At 36.5% G+C, this 22,171-nt stretch overlaps 1 long non-coding RNA gene across 1 annotated transcript in view; it reads left to right on the top strand.

Moving 5' to 3' along the window:
- Positions 1 to 17,897, top strand: part of LOC139083537 (uncharacterized) — a 69,098-nt gene extending 51,201 nt beyond the window's left edge. The window contains exons 2-4 of the long non-coding RNA XR_011540344.1: positions 14,956 to 15,029; positions 17,103 to 17,191; positions 17,582 to 17,897. This is a non-coding gene — a long non-coding RNA (uncharacterized lncRNA). The remainder of the gene's footprint in view (positions 1 to 14,955; positions 15,030 to 17,102; positions 17,192 to 17,581) is intronic.
- Positions 17,898 to 22,171: the final 4,274 nt, after the last annotated feature.

Genomic DNA, 22,171 nt, shown 5'->3' with positions numbered 1-22,171 from the left:
AAAAAGCACATGGGGTTATGTAACCTCTAAGGTCTTTTCTGGCTCTCAATTCTGTGCCTCTGTGCATCATTTTGGACATTGACAGTTTTTCATATCGGCAAGTGAAATAATCAGCTGTTGTAAATCAGTTCGTGTACATGTGTAAACAATTTGTTTTTGGCTTACCCGCTCATAACTGACCCCCTGTTTGTAGAAAACTCCCCATTTGTAATGTGTAAGTAGTATCGATATCTCATGCAGCATCATAAATATAACCTGTATTAAAATTTTTGTTTTTAAATTTCCTCCTTTTAAAATGTAGTTTGCTTGGTCAGATAGAAGGTACACTGATAAGAATTATTTGATGGGGCTGGCCAGCTGGAATAGTAGTTAAGTTTGTGTTCTCCACTTCAGTAACCCAGAGTTCGTGGGTTTGGACCCCAGGCACAGACCTACACACCACTCATGAAGCTATGCTGAGGTGGCAGTGTCTCACACACAAAATAGGGGAAGATTGGCACAGATGTTAGCTCAGGGACAATCTTCCTCAAGCAAAAAGAGGAAAATTGGCAACAAATGTTAGCTCAGGGCCAATCTTCCTCATCAATCAATCAATCAAAGAATCATTTGAACTAGGGATGTTTGATATTTTTTTCAAGATTTTATTACTCTCTGCTGGCTAGTTCTCCTGTCATTGAAAGAACAATAGGAGAAATAAGCTGGCTTACTCATAGGAACTGAATAGTCTGCACATTAAAAAATAAAATTTTATGTTTATGAGCTTTTTTGTAGGACAATAATTAACAGAAATTATTTTGGATAAGGGTAAGGAGTGTAAAAAATGTATATATACATAAACTAACATTTATATGACATAGCAGGGGCAATAGGTAAAAGACATGACTTGCCCTGAATTCTGTAAAACTTTGTAATCTACTTCAGTCTTTCTCAGATCCATTATATTTATAGTATAAAACAATTTTATTGTATTTGGAAATACTTTTAAATCATTTCTAAGTTTTTCATCTAATAGATACAACTATTTACTCATGATGATCTGAACATTGGCAAAGCATCATAATTCATGTCAAAATATTTTATAAATTCATCTTTAAGGCTTTGAAAACTCATAGCCTCTGAAAAGAAATCTATAGAGTAAGACAGTATTCACTGGATACACTTGCACCTAAAGCAAAGGCAGTCTATTGTTCTCTTCTGGGTATCACAGCCCAAATATCAGTGGTTTTATTAAGTGGCATAGCAAAATCTTTTAAAATATTATTTTACCAGCAACAAATGAATGGAATTTGAAATTAAAAACACATTACCATTTACATTAGCATCCTCCAAAATGAAATACTCAGGTATGAATCTGACAAAATATGGACAAGACCTATATGAGAAAAACTACAAAACTGTGATGAAAGATATCAAAGAAGAACAAAATAAATGAGTGGTATTCCATGTTAATGATTAGGAAGACTCAATATTGTCAAGATGTCAGTTTTTCCAAAGTTGACCTATAGATTCAGTGCAATCTCAATCAAAGTCCCACCAACATATTTTGTAGATATTGAGAAACTGATTCCAAAGAGCTATGGAGAAGCAAAAGACCCAGAATAGTCCACACAGTATTGGAGAAGAACAAAATTGGAGAACAGACACTACCCAACTTCAAGACTTACTCTGAAGCTACAATAATTAAGACAGTATGGAACTGATGAAAGAATAGACATATAGATCAATGAAGCAGAATAGAGAGCCCAGAAATAGGCCCACATAAACACAGTCAACTGATCTTTGACAAAAGAGCAAAAGCAATACAATGGAGGAAAGGTAATCTGTTCAACAAATGATGCTGAAAGGACTGGACATCTACAGGTGAAAAGATAAATCTATTCCAGACAAACAAAAGCTGAGGGAGTTCGTTACCACTAGACCTGCCTAACAAGAAATGCTAAAGGGAGACCTTCAAGTTGAAACAAAAGGATACTAAGTAACATTAAAACATAAGAAAGTATAAAACTTACTGGTAAAGCTAAATATATAGTCAAATTCAGAATACTCTCACATCATAATGATGGTTTATAAATCACTTTTAACTCTTGTATAAAGTTAAAAGACAAAAGTATTAAAATAGCTATAGCTAAAATAACTTGTTAATGGATGCACAATATAAAAAATGTAAAGTGCATCATCTATAACATAAGATGTGGAGGAGGAGGAAGAAATAAAAATGTAGAGCTTTTGTATGGGATTGAAGCTAAGTTGCTATCAGCTTAAAATAGACTATTGCAACTATAAGATGTTTTATGTAAACCTAATGATAACCACAAAGAAGAAACTTCTAGTAGATGTAAAAAAAGATAAAGAAAAAGAAACCAAAGCATACTACCATAAAAAAAATCAACAAATCACAAACGCAGACAACAAGAGAGGAAGAAAGGAACAAAGGAACTAAAAAATAGTCAGAACACAACTAACAAAATGGCAGTAGTAAATTTTTATCAATAATTACATTAAATGTCGATGGGTTAAATGATCTAATCAAAAGACATAGAGTGGCTAAATGGATTTAAAAAACCACAAGATTTAACTATATCTTGCCTACCAGAGACTCACTTTAGCTTTAGGAACATACATAAGCTAAAAGTGAAGGGGTGGAGAAAGATATTCCATGGAATGGTAAGCAGCAGAGAGCAGGGGTGGCTATGCTTATATCAGACAAAAAGACTTTCAGTAAAAAATCATCACAAGAGACAAAGAAGGTCACTATATAATAATAAAGAGTTCAATTCATCAAGAAGACATAACAATTGTAAATACACACACACCAAACATTGGAATGTCTAAATATGTAAAGCAAATATTAACAGTACTGAAGGGAGAAATAAACAGATATACAATAATAATACGGGACTTCAGTGCCCCACTTTCATCAATGGATAGATCATTCAGACAGAAAATCAATAAGGAAACATCAGAGTTGAATAACGCTATGGACCAAATGGACCTAACAGACATATATAGAACATTACATCCAATAGTAGCAGAATATACATTCTTCTCAAGTACATACAGAATATTCTCCAGTGGAGATTATTTGTTTGACCACAAAACAAGTCTTAATAAATTTAAGATTAAAATCATATGAAGTAGCTTCTGACAACAATGGTATGAAGCTAGAGATCAATTAGAAGAGGAAAACAGGAAAATTTACAAATATGTGGAAATTAAACAACATATGCCTGAACAACAAACAGGTCAAAAAAGAAATTAAAGGGAAATCAAGAAGATAAATGAAAACGGAAACACAACACACCAAAATTTATGGGATGCAGCAAAAGCAGTTCTTGGATGGAATTTTATGGTGATAAATGCCTACATCAAGAAAAAAGGTAGATCTCAATAAGCAACCTAATTTTACATCGCCTTAACCCAACTTTATACTAGAAAGAGGAGAAAAAAACCTGAGCCCAATGTTAGCATTAGGAAGGAAATAAAGATTAGAAAAGAAATAAATAAAACAGAGACTAGAAAGATGATGGAAAAAATCAACAAAACTAGCAGTTGGTTTCTTGAAAAGATAACAATATTGACAAACACTTAGCTAGACTAAGAAAAAAAAAGAAAATTCAAAATTGTAAATGAAAGAGGAAACATTACAAATGATACGACAGAAATACAAAGGATCATAAGAGACTACTATAAACATTTATATGTCAACTATTTGGGCAACCTAGAAGAAACAAGTAAGTTCCTAGAAACATACAACCTACCAAGACTGAATTAGGAAAAAATAGGAAATCAGAACAGACCAATAATGAATATGGAGACTGAAGCAGTAATAAAAAACCTCCTAACAGGAAAAGCCCAGGATCAAATTGCTTCATGGGTGAATTCTAACAAACATTTAAAGAAGGATTAACACTTATTCTTCTCAAACTTTTCTACAAATTGAAGAGGAAGGAATACTCCAAACACATTTTACAAGGCCAGGATTACCCTGATGCCAAAGCCAGATAATGACACTACAAGAGAAGAAAATTACAGACCAGATCCCCGATGAACATGGGTAAAAATATCCTCAAAAAAAATCTAGTGAACCCAATTCAAAAGCTTATTAAAAGGATCATACACCACTATCAAATGGGGTTTGTCCCTGGGATGCAAGGTTGGCTGAGCATATGCAAGTCAAACAATGTGATAAACCACATTAACAGAATTTAACAGAAAAAGGACAAAAACCTTATGACCTTCTCAATAGGTGCAGAAAAAGCATTTGACAAAGTTCAAAATCTTTTCATGATAAAAACTCTCAAAAATTAGGTACAGAATAATGTACTTTTACATAATAAAACCTATATGTGACAAACCCACAGCTAACATCTCACTCATTGGTGAAAAGCTGAAAATTTTCCTCTAAGATCAATAACAAGACAAGGGTGCTGACTCTCACTACTTCTATTCAACACAGTACTGGAAATCCTAGCCAGAGCAGTTAGGCAAAGAAAGAAATAAAAGGCATCCAACTGGGAAAGGAAGAGTAAAATTGTTTCTGTTTGTAGATGACATGATCTTTTATATAGAAAATCCTAAAGACTCCACCAAAAACTGTTAGAACTAATAAACAAGTTCAGTAAAGTTGCAGGATACAAAATCAATATACAAAAATCAGTTGCATTTCTACAAACTAATAATGAACTATTCAAAAAAAATTAAGAAAATGATCCCATTTACAATAGCATCAAAAAGAATAAAATACTGGGAATAAATTTAACTAAGGAGGTGAAAGAGCTGTACATTGAAAATTATAAGTATTGATGAAAGAAATTGAAGAAGATACAAATAAATGGAAAGATATCCCATGTTCATGGATTGGAAGACTTAATATGGTTAAAATGTCCCATAATACCCAAAGTGGTCTACAGATTCAATGCAATCCTTGTCAAAATTCCAATGAAACTTTTCACAGAAATAGAAAGAAAACTCCTAGGGAGGCCAGCCCTGTGGCGGAGTGGTTAAGTTCGTGTGCTCCACTTCGGCGGCCCAGGGTTTTGCCAGTTCGGATCCTGGGCACGGACATGGCACTGCTCATCAAGCCATGCTGAGGTGGCATCCCACATACCACAACTAGAAGCACCCACAACTAAAAATACACAGCTATGTACTGGGGGTCTTTGGGGAGAAAAAGGAAAAATAAAACAAATCTTTAAAAAAAAAAAAGAAAAACTCCTAAAATTCGTATGGAACCACAAAAGACCCTGATAGTCAAAGCAATCTTGAGAAAGAACACAAAGCTGGAGGCATCACACTTGCTGATCAAACTATATTATAAAGCTATAGTAACCAAAACAATATGATACTGGCATAATAACAGAAACATAAACCAATGGGACAGAACAGAGAGCCCAGAAATAAACCCACACATATGTGGCCAACTAATCTTTGACAAGGACACCAAGAATACATAATGGGAAAAGAATAATCTCTTCAATAAATAGTGTTGAGAAAACTGGATATCCAAATGCAAAAAATGAAATTGGATTCATTTCATACCACATACAAAAATTAACTCAAAATGGATCAAAAACTTAAACATAAGACCTGAATCAACAAAACTCCTGGAAAAAGAATGCAGGGAAAAACCTGCTTGACATTGGTCTTGGAAATGATTTTTTGTCTATGACACCAAAAGCACAGGCAAGAAAAGCAAAAATAAATAAGTGGGACTACATCAAACTAAAAAGCTCTGCATAACAAAGTAAACATAGAATGAAAAGGCAACTATGGAAGGGGAGAAAATTATTTGCTGAAAATTATTAGAAAATATCTAATAGGGTATTACCATAAAAAATATATCAAAACATATATCCTACAACTCAATGGTAAAAACTCAAAAAACCTGATTAAATAATGGGCAAAGTACCTTTAGTGTAAGTGCCTGACATTAAGCTTTTAATTACTGAGACATCCGTTTCAAAAGATCCATTTTGAATAAACATATGCCAGCTGGATGACACAGCTACTAGCAAAACAGCCAGATAAGAAACTACACTGCCCTCACCCATGATATTTCCTCTTTCAGAAATCCTTGAGTAACCTAGACAAGTGACTGCTTGAGTGACCCCACTTCTCCCTTCCTGCCCCCTCACTGCCTCGCCTATGCTTTAAATCAGCCAACAAAGAGTGAACTATGAAACCCTAGATACCCTATCCTTGGTCTCTAATAAAGACAGAGCCCCAGGTCCCTGCTCTGTCTCTCTTTGCCCATGACCTCACTGTGTAGCCCTTCGGCAGACCGTGTATCCTCCTGTGAGAATAAAATCACAGGACTTGTGAGTAATAAACCTTCTTCCTCAAAGTTCCCTGATGGTTTCTTGTGTGTGGTGGCACGATGGTGTGTTGTGTAGTCATAACAAGAACCACAAGACCTGGTCCAGGCCTTAATAGGGGTTCTGATGAGGGAAATGTCCATAGAATTCACTCCATGTGATGTGACAAAACAGGACCTGAATAGACTTTTTCCAAAGAAGACATACAAATTGCCAAGAGTTACAGGAAAAGATGCTGTAACCAGCGTCACTAATCATCAGAAATTCAAATTAAAACCAAAATGAGATATCACCTCACACCTGTTAGAATGGCTATTGTCAGAAAGACAAGAGACAAGTTTTGGTGAGGGTGTGGAGAAAAGGGAACCCTTGCACATTGTTGGTGGGAATGTGAATTTGTATAGCTGCTATGGAAAACAATATGGAAGTTCCTCAAAAAACTAAAAATAGAACTACCATACGATCTGGCATTCCCTCTTCTGAGTATATAAGCGTATATCCAAAGGAAATGAAATTAATATCTTGAAGAGATATCTACACACTTATGTTCATTGCAACATTATTCACAATAGCCAAGATATGGAAACAACGTGTCTGTAGACAAATGCATGGATTAAAAAAATGTGATATATATACATATATATGAAATGTAATATTATTTAGCCATAAAAAATAAGGAAATCCTGCCGTTTGCAACGACATAGATGAACTTGGAATTCATATGCTAAGTGAAATAAGCCAGACACAGAAAGACAAATATAACTTGATTTCACTTACATGCGGAATCTAACAAAGTAGGGCTCGTAGAACTAGAGAGCAGAACAGTGGTTGCCAGAGGCTGGGGGTGAGAGAAATGGGGAGATGGTGGTCAAAGTGTTCAAACTCTCAGTTATAAGAGGAACAAGTTCTGGGATTTGATATACAGCGTGGCAATTGTTGTTTATAATGTTGTATTATATACTTGAAATTTGCTAAGAGAGTAGATCTTCGGTGTTCTTACCACACAAAAAAGGTGACTGTGTAAGCAGATGGACACGTTAGTTAACTTTATTATGGCAATCATTTCACAATGTATACTAAATCATTGTGTTGTTCACCTTAAAAAAAAATCACATTGTACAACCTAAATTTTTACCAAAAAAATAAAAGAATTTAGACACAGACCTAATACCCTTCACAGGATGACTCCAAAGGAATCATAGGAGTAAGTATAAAGCATGAAATTATAAAACTCCTGGATGATAACATAAGAGAAAATCTAGATGACCTTGGGTATGGTGATGACATTTTAGATACAACACCAAAGGCACAATCCAGGAAAGAAATAATTAATAAGCTGGACTTTATTAAAATTCAAAACTTCTTTTCTGCAGAAAATAGCATCAAGGGAATGAGAAAGCAAGTCACAGACTGGGAGAAAATATTTGCAAAAGACGTATCTGAAAGAGAACTGTTATCCAAAATATATAAATAACTGGTAAAACTCAAACAGTAACAACTTGATTAAAAAAAATGGGCAAAAGATCTGAACAGACGCCTGACCAAAAAAGATACGCAGATGGCAAGTATACGAGAAAATGTTCAATATCATATGTCATTAGGTAATTGCACAGCAAAACGACGGCATACTACTAAGTACTTATTAGGATGGCCAAAATTTGACTATACTCAACTTTCATAGAAATTATGGCTTTATTTTCTCAATCATGGTTCATATGCCTTCATATTTAATTAAATTGTGAAATAATAAGTTTAACAGGCACAAAGAGGTTTGGAAACAAACACAACTGCAGCTTGGTACAGCTATATATAAACAGCAGGTGAGTGCAGGAATGGAGAGACCCACTGAGTGTTTGGTGAGACTCTGTTATCAGTCAACATGTGTTGTATTGGGAATGGAGACCTCTGATTAATCTGGCGAATTGGTTAAGGGGAAGTTTGAGATTGAGTTTCTACCATGTTGTGTTGGAAAAAATACCTTTTTGTGAAGAAGATAGAAGTCTTTGGAAACTTAGACTCTTGCGCTTCTAATTTTAAATTTTATGGAAGTTTACTATAGGTTGAAAAATATTAAGTCAATGAGGATGAGGAAAAAATAAAGCTAATAGTGTTTGGTGGTGCAATGTGTATCACTATGCAGAAGTAAATGACATTGTGCATTTGTAAGTCTTCTGAAAAGATTGCTTGAAATTATATTATGAGGAAGATTCCTTTCACTAGCGTTATTTTCACAGGTTTTGTTTTGTTTCGTTCTTCCTCCAGAAAGTGAAAAAATGTCTCTAAATTTTTCTCTAAAATGCATTATCCAGCCATCGGGCGGTGTGACCGTGATTCACAGTCCAGTGGGAGTTAATACTGTATTTACAGCGACATGAGTTGCAAATACATCAGCCATTTTCCCATTGGCTGAGCGCTGAGGGCTGAGGGCTGAGGGAATTACTGTAGAAGGGGACCTAGAACACACATGCAACCCTAAAAATAGATGGCTGAGTAAGTTCCTACTTCAGAGATATGAACATTTAGTGTTATCAACTTCAGAAAATAGTTTCTCCCAGAATGCTCGCCTGTGTGGGTTCTCTGCAGCTGCTTTATAGACTTTGTCACCCGACCCTCCCAACACACATATGTAGTAGGCGCCTGGATCTCTACTTTGCATTCAAGGAAATTGATGCTCAGAAAAATTAAGACAATAGCAAAAGGTCTAATAGCTAATGAGCCTCTGACGTCAAGCCCAAGGTTTTTGTTCCTAAACAATCTTCTCCCTTCCTGGGTTAAAGTGTCCATGAGTACAGGTCAGTAAGATAGAAATATGCTGAAACTAACAAGGCATTGCCCTTTCAATTTTGAATGAAATTCCCTTTATGAAGGTCCTGTATGTGATGATTTATGCAAGTCTTCAGAGCTAGAAATAGCACCAACAAGGCTAATCATCGTCTCACAAATGATTTCTCATATCCATGTATTAGCTTAGAGAACAAAGCTTCTCAAAGCTTGTCATGCAAATAGAAAATTTCTATCTAAATAATTGTAATAATGAGCTCAGTTAATTTCCTAGTTATTATGTTGAGACTAGATTATTCAAAGTTTTTACTCATTTATAAGACTGTTAATTATCACTAGTATTACTTATTTTGTTTATGAAATGAAATAAAGGCACGAATGCCTGAAAACAGAAGTGTTGACTGGATAATCTCTGGAGATTATTTTGAGGCTGCAGTTATGCATAATGTTTCTTTCTTTATTAAAGAAATAAAACAAAGAACCTGGTAACTTCAGAGGGAATGTACAGAGTTTATTTGACTTCAACAAAGAGAAGGAAAACAAAACAAAACAAAATTAGGTTTTCAAAGGACTGGTTTGCCTCAAGTGTATTTGCTGTTTCTAAAATGTAGCTCAGACTTGGCATATATAAATTAGTAGATCATGGCTCCCAAGAGATTTTGAGTTGTATATGAAAGGTAATGGAATGAAGAACAATACAGGGCCGCTTAGCTTGTGATAGAGTTGCCAATTCAGAGAATAGAATAATAATAACATTTTCCTTGACTGTTCTGCAGAAGCCCAATGTAAGTCGACAAGCTCTCAGGTGATCACTCACCTAGAAACTAGAGATGCCCATTCTCCAAACCTGCCTTTCCTCCACACCTTTGCTCGTGGCCATTTCCCCACGCACACACTGCGTTTCTTATTCCCAGCTTCACGAGTTGAATCCTTCAGAGACAACTCATTCTCAACCGCTTCCCTGAAGCCTCTCATGTACTCTTACTCAGAAATTCTCTCTCCATGCCCTGAGCTTCTAGGGAATATGTGATCTTGTAAAATCACATGATCTATATCAGTCACTGACTGAAGATTTAGTTATTTACGTACATATCTTAACTCCCCTATTTGTAAACTCTTGGAGGAAAGGAAATTTGACTTATATTTCATTGTATTTCTCATCATAATTTACAAAAAGATGTTCAAAGAGGGGAAGTGAATACCCATCTTATGAATAAATGAAATGTATGGAATGCTTTTTGCCTCCAATATTTTTCCAACTTGTTACTGATGCCTGAAATTCTATCATTAGTGATATATTTCATTGACTTAAGCCCTGTAGATTTTTCTATAAAGGCAAATAGTCCAACATTAGTCATTTGTCATTTATTATTTAGTGCAAATATATATATGAATATACATACATATATATATATACACACACACATATATATCTGGGACATTATGAGAAGATGAGGCTTTTGGGTAGTGGGAAGGGAAAGGCTGCTAAAATGGAGGAAGAGATAGTAAAAGGGGGAGCAGAAGCCTTTAAGACAAGCCAGGGGCACATCTATGTCTATGCTTTCTTTACGCCCCGCTAGGTATGGATAGTCTCATTGAGGAACTCTTCTAAGAAAACATTTTTTTATAGGTTTTTGTCCTCAAACCTAATTCCAACATGAAATTGCTCAAATCTAAGGTCTTCCTGGAACTTGGTAAGTATTGGCAAGTTTGATTCCTTCAAGCCTTTTCAAACTGGCCGGACTGTTTGTTCGGAAGCAGCTAGACCTCGGATTTGTCTTCACCACATTAAAACATTTGTCATCCTTCCGTCAATCTGTGGCAGGACACAGTTGTTATGGCTGTCTTGCCAATTAAGCCTATTTGGGGCTTTCTAATTGAAGCTTCAAATAGTGACATCTGTTCTTTATCATCCTTAATCTGTGGTCATTTTCCTGAAAGGCCAAAGATGGCCAATTCATCCTTAGACTGGAAATCAATATGCCTCTAACCTCATGTGGCCCAGAATTTATGAATAACATCCATGGCTTCATTCAGAAATGTTCCACCTTGCTTTGCTTCTTGGAAAAATAGAGATCATTCTATACTCTGCTTTCCAGATGGTTCTGTCTTTAGCCGGCATTCAGCAAGGAGCCAGAAGCCTGTTTATTAGAATAGTCCTGGGGAAATGTTCTCACTAGTGCACGGTCAGGCATCATGTCTTTCTCATCAGATGCCACTGCAAAAGGCTCTGTGCTCAAATGGAGATTCTGACAGGGTGAGCAATGACAAGCACTTTCTGGGTTGCACAGCCCTGAAAGATTTTCCGTTAAAGAGACGTTTTGGTGATAAGTTAATCTAACTTTTCTGATGGTGGTTTATATTCAGTTTAGACACATGGGATGTTGCTGCCCACTACGTAGATCCTACAAACAGCGTTATATTATCTTTACTGCATATTCATTCATCTATCCATTCTACTCTTCATCCATCAATTCATCTTGTTTTTTGATGCACTTCAAAGTGAATAGCAGACAACACTATACATCTCTCTAAATACTTCAGCATGCTTATTTTTAACTAAGTTCAAAATTTGTTTCTTCTCTCGTGACGTAATTTATAAACAACAAAATTCGCAAATTTTAAGTGAACTTTTCCTGTTTTGAAAATAAATATGTTTATGTAACTCAAACATTTATCAAGATATAGAATATTACTCTTACCCCAGGAACTTGTCATGTCTCCTACAAGTTAATTTCTATCTCTGTTCCATGGACAGAATTGTTCCCTATCCACTGTTCTGATTTTTTTCCACAATAGATTAGTTTTGACTGTTCTAGGATTTCATAAGAATGGAATCATACAATATACATTCTTGTGTAAGCTTTCTCTTATTCACTGCCACGTTTTTGAGATTCATCTGTGTTGTATATATCAATAGTTCATTTCTTTTCTATTTTTGAATAGCATTCTATTGTATAACTAAATCACATTTTATTAATTTATTCTTCTATTGATGGACATCTGAACTATTCTCAATTTCTGGCTAGCATGAATAGAGCAACTATGAACCTTCTTAGACAAGTCTTTTTATAGATTAGTCTTTCATATCTCTGATAATACATAAAAGTAGAATCGTGGGGCCACAGGTAGCTGTCTCTTTAGTTCTATAATAAACTTCCAGATCTCTTTTTTTCCCCAAAGTAATTATACAACAATGTAAGAATGTAAGAAAATTACACTTGTTCCACATCTTCATCAACACTTGATATTTTTAGCTTTTCTGGTAGCTCTATCTCGTTGTGACTTTAATTTACATTTCTTCCTTGGTTACTAATGTCAAGTGCTTTTTAAATGTGCTTATTGTTCATTCATGTACATTATTTTGTAAAGTATTCAAATTTTTTGTCCATTTTTATTTTGGGCTATTTGACCTTTTATTATAAAGCTGTATTGTTTCTTTATATGTTCTCAACACCAGCCTTGTGAGTACTTTTTCTAGGCTAGCCTACTCATTTTTGTAATGGCATCTTTTGTTTCACACAAGTTTTACATTTTGGTAAAATCTAAATTCTCCGTCTTACATTATTGGGTTACTGCTTTCTGTGTTCTTTCTCAGAAAGTACATTGCTTACACCAAAGTAATGAATGTGTTCTCCTATGTTTTCCTTTTAAACTCTAATTTTTGGATGTAGTACAAGAAAGCAGTCAAGATTTTTCTCCTCAACATAAATATTTGGTTGTTCTAGCACTATTTGTTAAAAAACCATTCTTTTTCCCATTGGATTGCTTTGACACCTTTGTGGAAAAATCTAACGTTTACATAAGTGTTGGTTTATTTTGAGCATTCTACCATTGATCTGTTTCTCTATAGTTTGGCAATACCATACTGTTTTTATTATTGCACTTTGGTAGTAAATCTTGAAATCAGATAATGGAAGTCCTACAACTTTGTTCTTGTTTTTTCAGGCTTGCTTTGAATATTCTAGGTCTTTGTAGTTCCATACATGTTTTAGGTCAGCTTCTAAGGTTCTCCAAAAAACCTTGTTGGAAATAATGGCTGGGATTGTGTTGAATCTATAGACTAATTTGAAGAGAATTAATATCTTTGTAATATTGAATATTCTAACCTATGAACATGGCCTGTCTCTCCATTTATTTGGGTCTTCTTTATACTCTCAGCAATATTATTCTTTTTAGTGATAACATTCTGCACATCATTTGTTAAATTTATTTGTAAATGCTTTATGTTACTTGATAAGTGCTATGTTAATTTCATTTCCAATTATTTTTTATTGGTATATAAAAATAAAATTAATATTAATATTTTAACCTTGTATTCTATGACCTTTCTAAATTCACTAATTAGTTGTAGAAATTTTTGGTAGATTCCTTAGGACTTTCTGTATACTCAATGATGTCATCTGAAAATAGCATCAGTTTTGCTTCTTGCTTCCCAATCTCTATGCCTGCTATCTCTTTTTCTTCTCTTACTACAATTTTAGAGTCACAGTGCAATAAACATTCAATGAGTAGTGATGAGAGTGGACATCCTGATCTTAGGGGGGAAAAGTTAATTTTACTATTATGTATAATGTTAGTTGTACAGTTTTTATAGTTACCCCGTAATTAGATTGAGGAGTTTCATTTTGTTACTTATTTGCTGAGAGTTTTTATCATGAGTAGTTGCTGAATTCATTAAGTAATTTTTTTTGCAAATACTGAAATGATAATATGTTTTTTATTTCGTTATTTTGTTAATATGGTGAATTCCACTGATTGATTATCAAGATTCAACCAATCTTGCATTCCTTGGATAAACTCCACTAGGACATGATGTATTATGTCTTTTATATATTGCTGGATTTGCTCAAGAAATATTTCGTTAAAGAATTGTATGTCTATGTTAATGAGGTATATTGGCCTGTAAATCCCACTCGCCCCTCCCTTTTTGGCAATATCTTTTTGAGTTGTACTAAGATTTAGCTAGCAGATTTATCCCTTCAGCAGATGTCCTCTCAAGTATCAATGGTCAGAACTGGATCCTATGCCTTTACCTATACCAACTACTGACAATGGGATGGTTTCCTAAGCTTGATTTAGACGATGAAGGATGTGCTCCTGAGAGTGGGGCTGCTACTAAAGCTGTGTGGAAGGGCATGGCTATCCAATCAAAATCAGGGTTTTTTTGGAGGGGGAAAAGAAATAGTTCTGACAAGTATTACAACTATATACCACAAAAAGATGTTATTATATTATCCCCTTTGACAGAGGGAACAAAAAGAAGTTTAAGAGGTTGAGTTGCTTGCCAAAGGTACATAGCCAGCCAGTAGAAGATCCAGAATTATAGCATAAGGAAAACAATATCACTCTAGATGTCAGGAATCCTGTTATAACCTAGTTGTATCATGAAATAACTATTGGATCTGTAGCTATTCACCCAAACTCTCTGGTTCTGTTTCCCGTTTCAAAATGAAACTTTAAAGTAAGTTCTATGAATCAGAAATTTCACAGTCAAAGACAGATTTCCACACCATGCTCCCCAAATTTTTATTGAATTGATTAATGAACTATTTGTGACCTGAAATATCAGAAACTGACTGGCAATACCAATTGTATTGAAACATTAAGCTACTAGAATATTGATTTTGTGTAACAAACTTGGAGCAGGAAGAACTGTGGTCTGGGAGATGAGTTAACATGACATTCCATCTTCATTTTTCTTTTGTAAAGATCTTATGATTTATATAGTTTTAAATTTCTGACTACTTTGAGTATAAAGGAATAAAGCATCAAGATTTAAAATTATGAACGAGACATTAAGGTAATGAAAAGAACATAAGCGTATCTGATTTTGAATCTTGGTTCTGTCTCTTCCTAGAGAACTCAGACCGCATCACTTAACCTCTTGACTCAGATTCTTTAACAGAAGAGGAGAAAGAGAGTCTGGTGAAGGTAAAAACTTATCTCTCAAGGTTGTATGAAACTTATAAGATAATATATGTAAAATTAATAGCAAACTATCTGTACCCAGGAGGTGCTCAATGCTTGTTTGTCTGTCTCCCAATTTTGCTTGTGAATGATGTTCATAAATGTGCCTCACAGTGAAGTGGATATTTCTGAGCTGGTCTGGACAACTTAGAAGCTTTGGTTACTAAATATTTTGGTAAAAACTGAGAAACTCCTTCTCTGCGTGCCTAAAATTAATCCAGAGGTAGAGAAGGGGGTTAAGGGAGGGAGCTGCAGCGTTGGAATTGCATCTCCATGGTTTTGTGTAATGTGCCTCACTCCCACTCCCTCCTGATCCCAATCCTGAGATAAATAACTTAAAGAAAAATTCTCAATTGATTTTGATGTCAGCCTTTTATTGTTAGGAGAACTTTCAGCTGCAAGTAACAGAAAACCCAACTACCAATGGCTTAAGTAAAAAGAGTTTATTTTCTCACATAACAAGAAATATGTCACAGCTTGTGTTGGTTCAGCAGCTCAAAGGTATCAGAGCTGACATTTCTGAAGTTCTCTTGACCTTATCTTCATTTTCACAGTACTCCAGGCATCAAGCTCACGTTCAAGTCGTAAAGTTGCATTCCCAAGTATGTGTGTCCCCTTTTCTAGGGAAGCAAGAGTTTCCCATATGTCCCCCAGCAGACTTCTGCTTTAGTCTCTTTGGCCAGAAGGATGTGACATGACCATCTGTAGCTGGAAGGGAGACTGGATAAGTCAGTTTACGTCCTCCAGCTTCTATGGAAGGGAAAAGGTTAGTTCATGGTGGATGTGGGCTAACCAACCAGCTGTAAATGCTCTCGTCTCCCTTATCAGGTACTTGAGAACTTCTTCTTTAATGGGGTTTTTCATCTTCTGCACAGTTAGAAATTTATTCCTGGGTGGAATTACATAGCTGTGGGAGAAAAATAAATTCTACCTGAAAGGTTAAGTTTCCATGGAATAGTTAGAGCTAACCTTAACCCTACATGTAGTAACTGATTTTAGGAATCTGGGAAGCTAATTAGTACCCTCCCTAATTCTTCTTCATCCACTTATTCATACTTGAATTTTCTGTTTCATCCTTAATAAGACTTTTATTCTAATTAAATTTATTTTAATTAGAGCATCTTCAAGGTGGCCCTGTGGTGTAGTGGTTAAGTTCACATGCTCTGCTTCAGTGGCCCCAGGTTTGAATGTTCAGATCCCAGGCATGGACTTAGCACCACTTGTCAAGCCACACTGTAGTGGCATCCCACATAAAGTAGAGGAAGATCGGCAAGAGATGTTAGCTCAAGGCCAATCTTCCTCACAAAATATATATACGTATATAAATATATATATGTAGAGAGAGAGAGAGCATCTTGGATGTGACAGTTGAAGATGTTAACCAGAATTTTGCAATTTCCCTTCAAGTAAGGAGCTCCCAGTAGATTTTAAAAAGGATTCAGAAAAGCATTAAGGCACCAAAGGGGATGAAATGTGGGAACTAAAGACAAATTTCATCCCTTTGCCAATTTTGTCCAGAACTAATTATTATGTGTAATTCATCGTAATGGTTTGTACATTATCTATTCCTAGCCAGTAGCTGAATTGGATTCTTTGCTTCCTTTTTCAAGCGAGTAGATACCAACCAATACATGTCCCTAGCTTATTACCTGTTACTCTCCCCTAGAAACCAAAGTGACTTTCCTTACTAGTCTCAAAATATGCTGTGCATTTTCCGGCTTCTACATGATCACTCAGAGTATGTCCCACCCAGGATGCCCTCGTTGTCCACTGAAATCTTGCTCATTGGTCAGTGGCACTTTCAAATACTTCCTTGTCTGTTCATCCCCCTTAGAGTATCTCAGCTGGAGTTTCCTTTTGTGGCACTACTCATATGCTACCTGCTATGGCAGCTATTGTGTCACAGCCCTATTAAATCATAACGACCTTTACTCAGAGAGTGACAATCGGCCATCTCTGCAGTACCTACCATGACAACTTTCACATTACAAGCACTTCATTTTTATTCTATTTGTTTAATTTTTACTCTATTTGTAGAATAAAAGGAATAATACTGTGCCTTGAAAAATCACTAGCCTGAACAAATTGAAAATCTCCTAAATCCCCTTCAGCTCCATCATCAAATGGTATGTGTATAATTTTTTAATGAACACCTCGCTTACGATATTTTGTGTTTGAGTTGTTGCTGTTGTTGTATTTTAGAGATATCATTGAAAGTAATAAATGAAGAAGGACAGTATTCTCTAGAATAGACAGAAAAAAAGAATTCTGAACTTTTGGCACTAAAATACATGATGGCCAGTAATTTATTTAGATACCTTTCTCAGAGAGCTAAGTTGGTCATCTTGGTTACTTGTTCTAAGCGATGTTTCTTGGTGATATTGTAGCAACTCTTCCATCTGGTGATAGCCAGTAGTTGAACTGGACTCTTTTTCTTTGCCAAGAGAGTAAATGACTTAATAAAACTGAAATATTTCTATGTAATATTAATAACATGTCATTTTTCTTCCTGGTAGGTCATTTGCTCCAGGCAAGAAGACTCATAGGTAATGTTTCCTGTCCTTCATGGAAAATTAACTCAAAACAGATCCACACTAAATGGAAGAGCCACTCTGTGGAAAGATGATATGTGACTATTGGTCACAGAACCATTGGTGGTTCAATGGTTCTGAGGGTAGCACAAAGACATGTTATTCCTGAGTTCTGCTGATGTCTAAAGATGTTGCCAATACGCTAAATGGAAACCAGCCAGATCAAATCGTTATGAACAAAATATCACAGAGAGAAAATTAACTTTTAAAAAATTTAATACAAATAAATGGTAATTCCCAATTTTCTTACCCTTAGGAGCACTTCCATCTTGATACTTTAAAATTTTCAGGTCACTTAGGCTTTGCATTTTTTTAAACAGATTTCTTTCTATTATGTCTTGATGCAGTTATTTGTCACCCATAGAACCTAGGAAGTCCACGATCTTCAGAAGCAGAAACAATCCTAGGCTAGGAATAAAATAATTTCTAAAGATTCTACCAAAGTCCAAAATTGTTCTTGAATTAAAGGGATGCTAGACATAACTGAAGCAAAGGAGAATTTCCACCAGTAATTTCAGAGGTGTAGGGCTGCTAATTTTCCCCTTCTGCCATTATCAGTGCTCCTGAGACTGTGTGTGAGCCCCCAAGTAGAACCCTGGAAAAAGCCAAGCTAAGGGGGAGACATTTTAGACCGCTCCAAGAATTCAAAATGAAACGGAACGCTGCCTGCCTCACCTCCACCCCACAAATGAAGATCTTTCAATTACAAAATTTCCATCCCATGTCTTTTCCAAATCCTAACCTACAAACATTGTCCTCCGTCTCTTCCTCTTGTTCAGACTTGGATTCCTTTCAGACCTGTGGTGCCGTCTTTATTTCACGAAATCAGGATTCCTTACCTTCTGAAGACTGAATGACTGATTTGGAGAATGATCCTTCTTTTGCCAGAGCGTCAATAAATTTTCCAAGACTGTGTTCCTGAAATAGCTGAAATAATTTTAAGGCCAAACTCCATAGACATTACATTTTATTATCCTAGAAAGAACCACAAGACGTTAGTCACTGCTAGTTGCATTCCTATGCTATGAAAGACTTTTATTACTCTGTTTCTATATTTATGAGTGCCCCAGTTTTCCTAACATTATTTAGAACAACAAGCCACCATGCTTCTATACTATCACCCATTCTGTGCCACAGAGACTCTGCTAAGCTGAGTGGACACTTTAGAAGTTCCTGGTTCTGAGTCCTCTGAGGCTTTGTGTGTCCTTTAGCTCTGGTTTGTGGTCAGTGGCCAGGACAAAGTGTTTTAGTTCTTCAATCTCAGAGGCTTTTGAGTCTGGGAATCCATCAGCAAGTACCCTGGGCTCAGTCTTTGGTAAGTGTTCATCCCTGTGAACGATCTCCTTCCACTTCATCATGGTGTTCTTGGAAGGCCCTCAACAAAAAGGTCAATCCTACAGTGAAAAGAAAATATACCACCTTACTCATCTCAAATGAAGACACGGTAATAGCATAGGCACTTTCATATTCTGCTTTGTCACACTTGCATTTATACTGTGACCATTTTTAATATCCTTAAATATCTTTAAAATGGGTTGAATAGTGTTTAATTTTCAAAATATGACTACAGTTTACTTAAATTTTGACATTTAGATTTATTATTATAGTTTTTAAATTTCATTTTAACATTAACATTTAATATTAATCATAGAATTACATTAAGCATCTTATTCCTAATTATTTTTATTGTTGTTGTTTTATTTTTGGCCTTATCTTGGATTTGAATATCAAAGTGCTAACAGGGGTTGTTTAACTTTCTCTTTATCTTATCTCATATTCATCCTGAGGCTGTTTGGGAGTAGAAGTGAAAATAAAATAGAGGAAGAAGCTTCTCGTTTTCTAAGCAACTTTTTGTTGGTTCTGTAGAACAAAGTAGGAGAAAGGCTGCTAGGTGCTGATCGGGCTGGCTCCCTTGGAGCTGGCAAAGGAAAGAGTCCCTGCGGCAGTAGGAGAGGCCTGAGCATCCATGGCTTCATGGAGGCAGTTGAGAGGACAGTGGACGCTCCTCATTTTGAACTCAGAGATGGAGACTGTCTTGAATCTGCTCTGTCTTAAAGTGGTTTAAACCCTTGGATCATACGGTTGGATGTAACAGTGACATGTAAAGCGAAAGTCAGTTTAGACAATGGGTCTTTCCTTGGGCAGTGGCTTTCCACCCTATTGGTCTGTGAGGCCACCCCACTCCTCTTCTCAGTACTTCAGTGTTAATGTTGATTAGATGGTTATTACTTGGTCCTACATATGTCTTTTCCTTTATGTGCCGTCACACCCTGTAACTACACCTCTGGCATCCTGGGTCACTTCCCCTGGCCCACCTCCGATTTCAGCCATAATTGTGATGAGAGTTCAACAAGCCTTAGAGTCGTCTTGCACTGACAACATCCCACGTCAAAAGTGCACCATGTGTCTTTTCAATTTCTGCTCCAGGGCTTTCTCCAACTCTGCAGGAGCCTATAAGATCTTACTTGGCCCATGCACAAACTCAGTTCAGAAATTCAGGGTAGTTAATATTTACCAACAAATATGGGGTGAGAGCTGGTGTATAAGGATTACAGCCTCCCATTCTCTGTATCATTAAGTGGCAAGTCTAGGAAATATTTTGCATACTTTTCTTGATGTTCTTATTACCCACAGTAGAGACTTTGAAAATATTCCCTTATATTTTCTTCTCCTCTTTCCTTGTTTCACTCTCCTCACTACTTCACTCTGTGTCCTGAGATTGTTTTCTAAATAAAACATCCTCACCCAAATCCTTGTCTCAGCCTCTGCTTTCAGGAAACCCAAACTAAGACAGCTGGCACAGAAGTGGTCCTGAAAAGCCGCTTCTCAGAATTAGATTGCAGAACTGGTTCACTCATCAGTCAGGAGCTGTAAGGATGGCATTACTGGTGATAAGTGGAGAGGTGATAACCTCTAGGATGGTCATAGCTGCTGGCAAGTTGTAGCATTACAATTACTAAGATGCTCATCTGTGTTGGATTCAGAAGAGGTACAGATAAAAGGAGAAGTGAGGGTGTCTAGCAGAGGTTAACTTGCTGTAAACTGTGGGCCACCTCTGATCCACTGCCTAATTTGGTACATAAAGTTTTATTAAAACACAGTGATGCACATTGATTTATGCATTATTGATGGCTGTTTTTATGCTATGACAGCAGAGTTTGATACTTGCAACAAAGATAATAAGGTTAGCACAGCCTAAAATATTTACCTTCCGGTCCCTTAGAGAAAAAGTGTGCTGACACTTAATGTATAGCATGGGTTAATCTCAGCCAGGCTGGATGGCATGCTCACTGATTGTATGCTTATCTCCAGAGGTGCCTGCAGAGTGTTACTGATCCTTGACCAAAGCTACAAAATGTACTGAGATCAATTATATTTTTCAGCCATGAGTCTGTGAGTTGTTTTGGAACAGGATGTAATTACCTGTCAGCATTGTATAGTAATAATAATTGGATTGACCAATTATGACTTTGCAGCTGGTTTCAGTAGAACCAGGGAGGTTTCAGTGTTTGAGGCTGGGCACGAGGCTGGGCACATGGCTAGAATGTGCTTACGTAGATAACTCACTGAAAAAGACCCCATGAGCATAAATTAGTGCTGCTGGTATCAGAAGTAGAATTACTGAAAAGATCCCTGATTCACTGTATGGAGAAGTGGCTAAGACTGTTTGGGGGGAAAAAGAGGAAAGATGATATTATGGACTTAATGCCTGTGTCCCCCCACAGTCTGTATGTAGAAACCTTAATTCCCAATGTGATCATATTTGGAGGCGTAAGCTTTGGGAGGTAATTAGGATTAAATGACGTCATGAGAGTGGAGCCCTCATGATGGGATTAGGGTCCTTAGAAGAAGAAGAGAGACCAGAACGCGAGGTCTCTCTCCACATGTCAATACTGAGGAAAGGCCATGTGAGCCCACAGCGAGAAGGCAGCTATCTACAGCCAGGAAACTGGGCTCTCAGCAGACCCTGAATCTCCCAACACCTTGATTTTAGACTCCCCAGTCTTCAGAGCTGTGAGAAGTAAATTTCTGTTGCTGAGGCCACCCAGTGTGGTATTTTGTTCTAGCAGCCTAAGTAGATGAATACAGATGAAAAGAGAAAGGAAAATGAAATCTTCATGCCTGAAATGGTTACTAAGTCATCCTTGGCTTGAAAGGGTAAAGACTTTGTGCTCTGTGATGGGGGAAAACTTATCAAGGGCATTTAGCAATGATAGATATGGAGCCTGGGGAAACGGAAAAATGGACTAAGGGGCCAGCCTGGTGGTTAAGTGCACACGTTCTGCTTGGCGGCCCGGGGTTCACCGGTTCAGATCCCGGGTACGGATATGGCACTGCTTGGCAAGCCACGCTGTGGTAGGCGTCCCACATATAAAATAGAGGAAGATGGGCACGGACGTTAGCTCAGGGCCAGTCTTCCTCAGCAAAAAGAGGAGGATTTGCAGCAGATCTTAGCTCAGGGCTAATTTTCCTCAAAAAACAAAAACAAAACGAAAAAAGAAAAATGGACTAAGA

The sequence above is a fragment of the Equus przewalskii genome, chromosome 5, assembly GCF_037783145.1.
Source record: "Equus przewalskii isolate Varuska chromosome 5, EquPr2, whole genome shotgun sequence".
In the NCBI taxonomy this organism is placed as follows: Eukaryota; Metazoa; Chordata; class Mammalia; order Perissodactyla; family Equidae; genus Equus; species Equus przewalskii.
The sequence above is the reverse complement of the archived record's forward strand: the minus strand, read 5'-3'. Positions and strand labels throughout refer to the sequence as shown.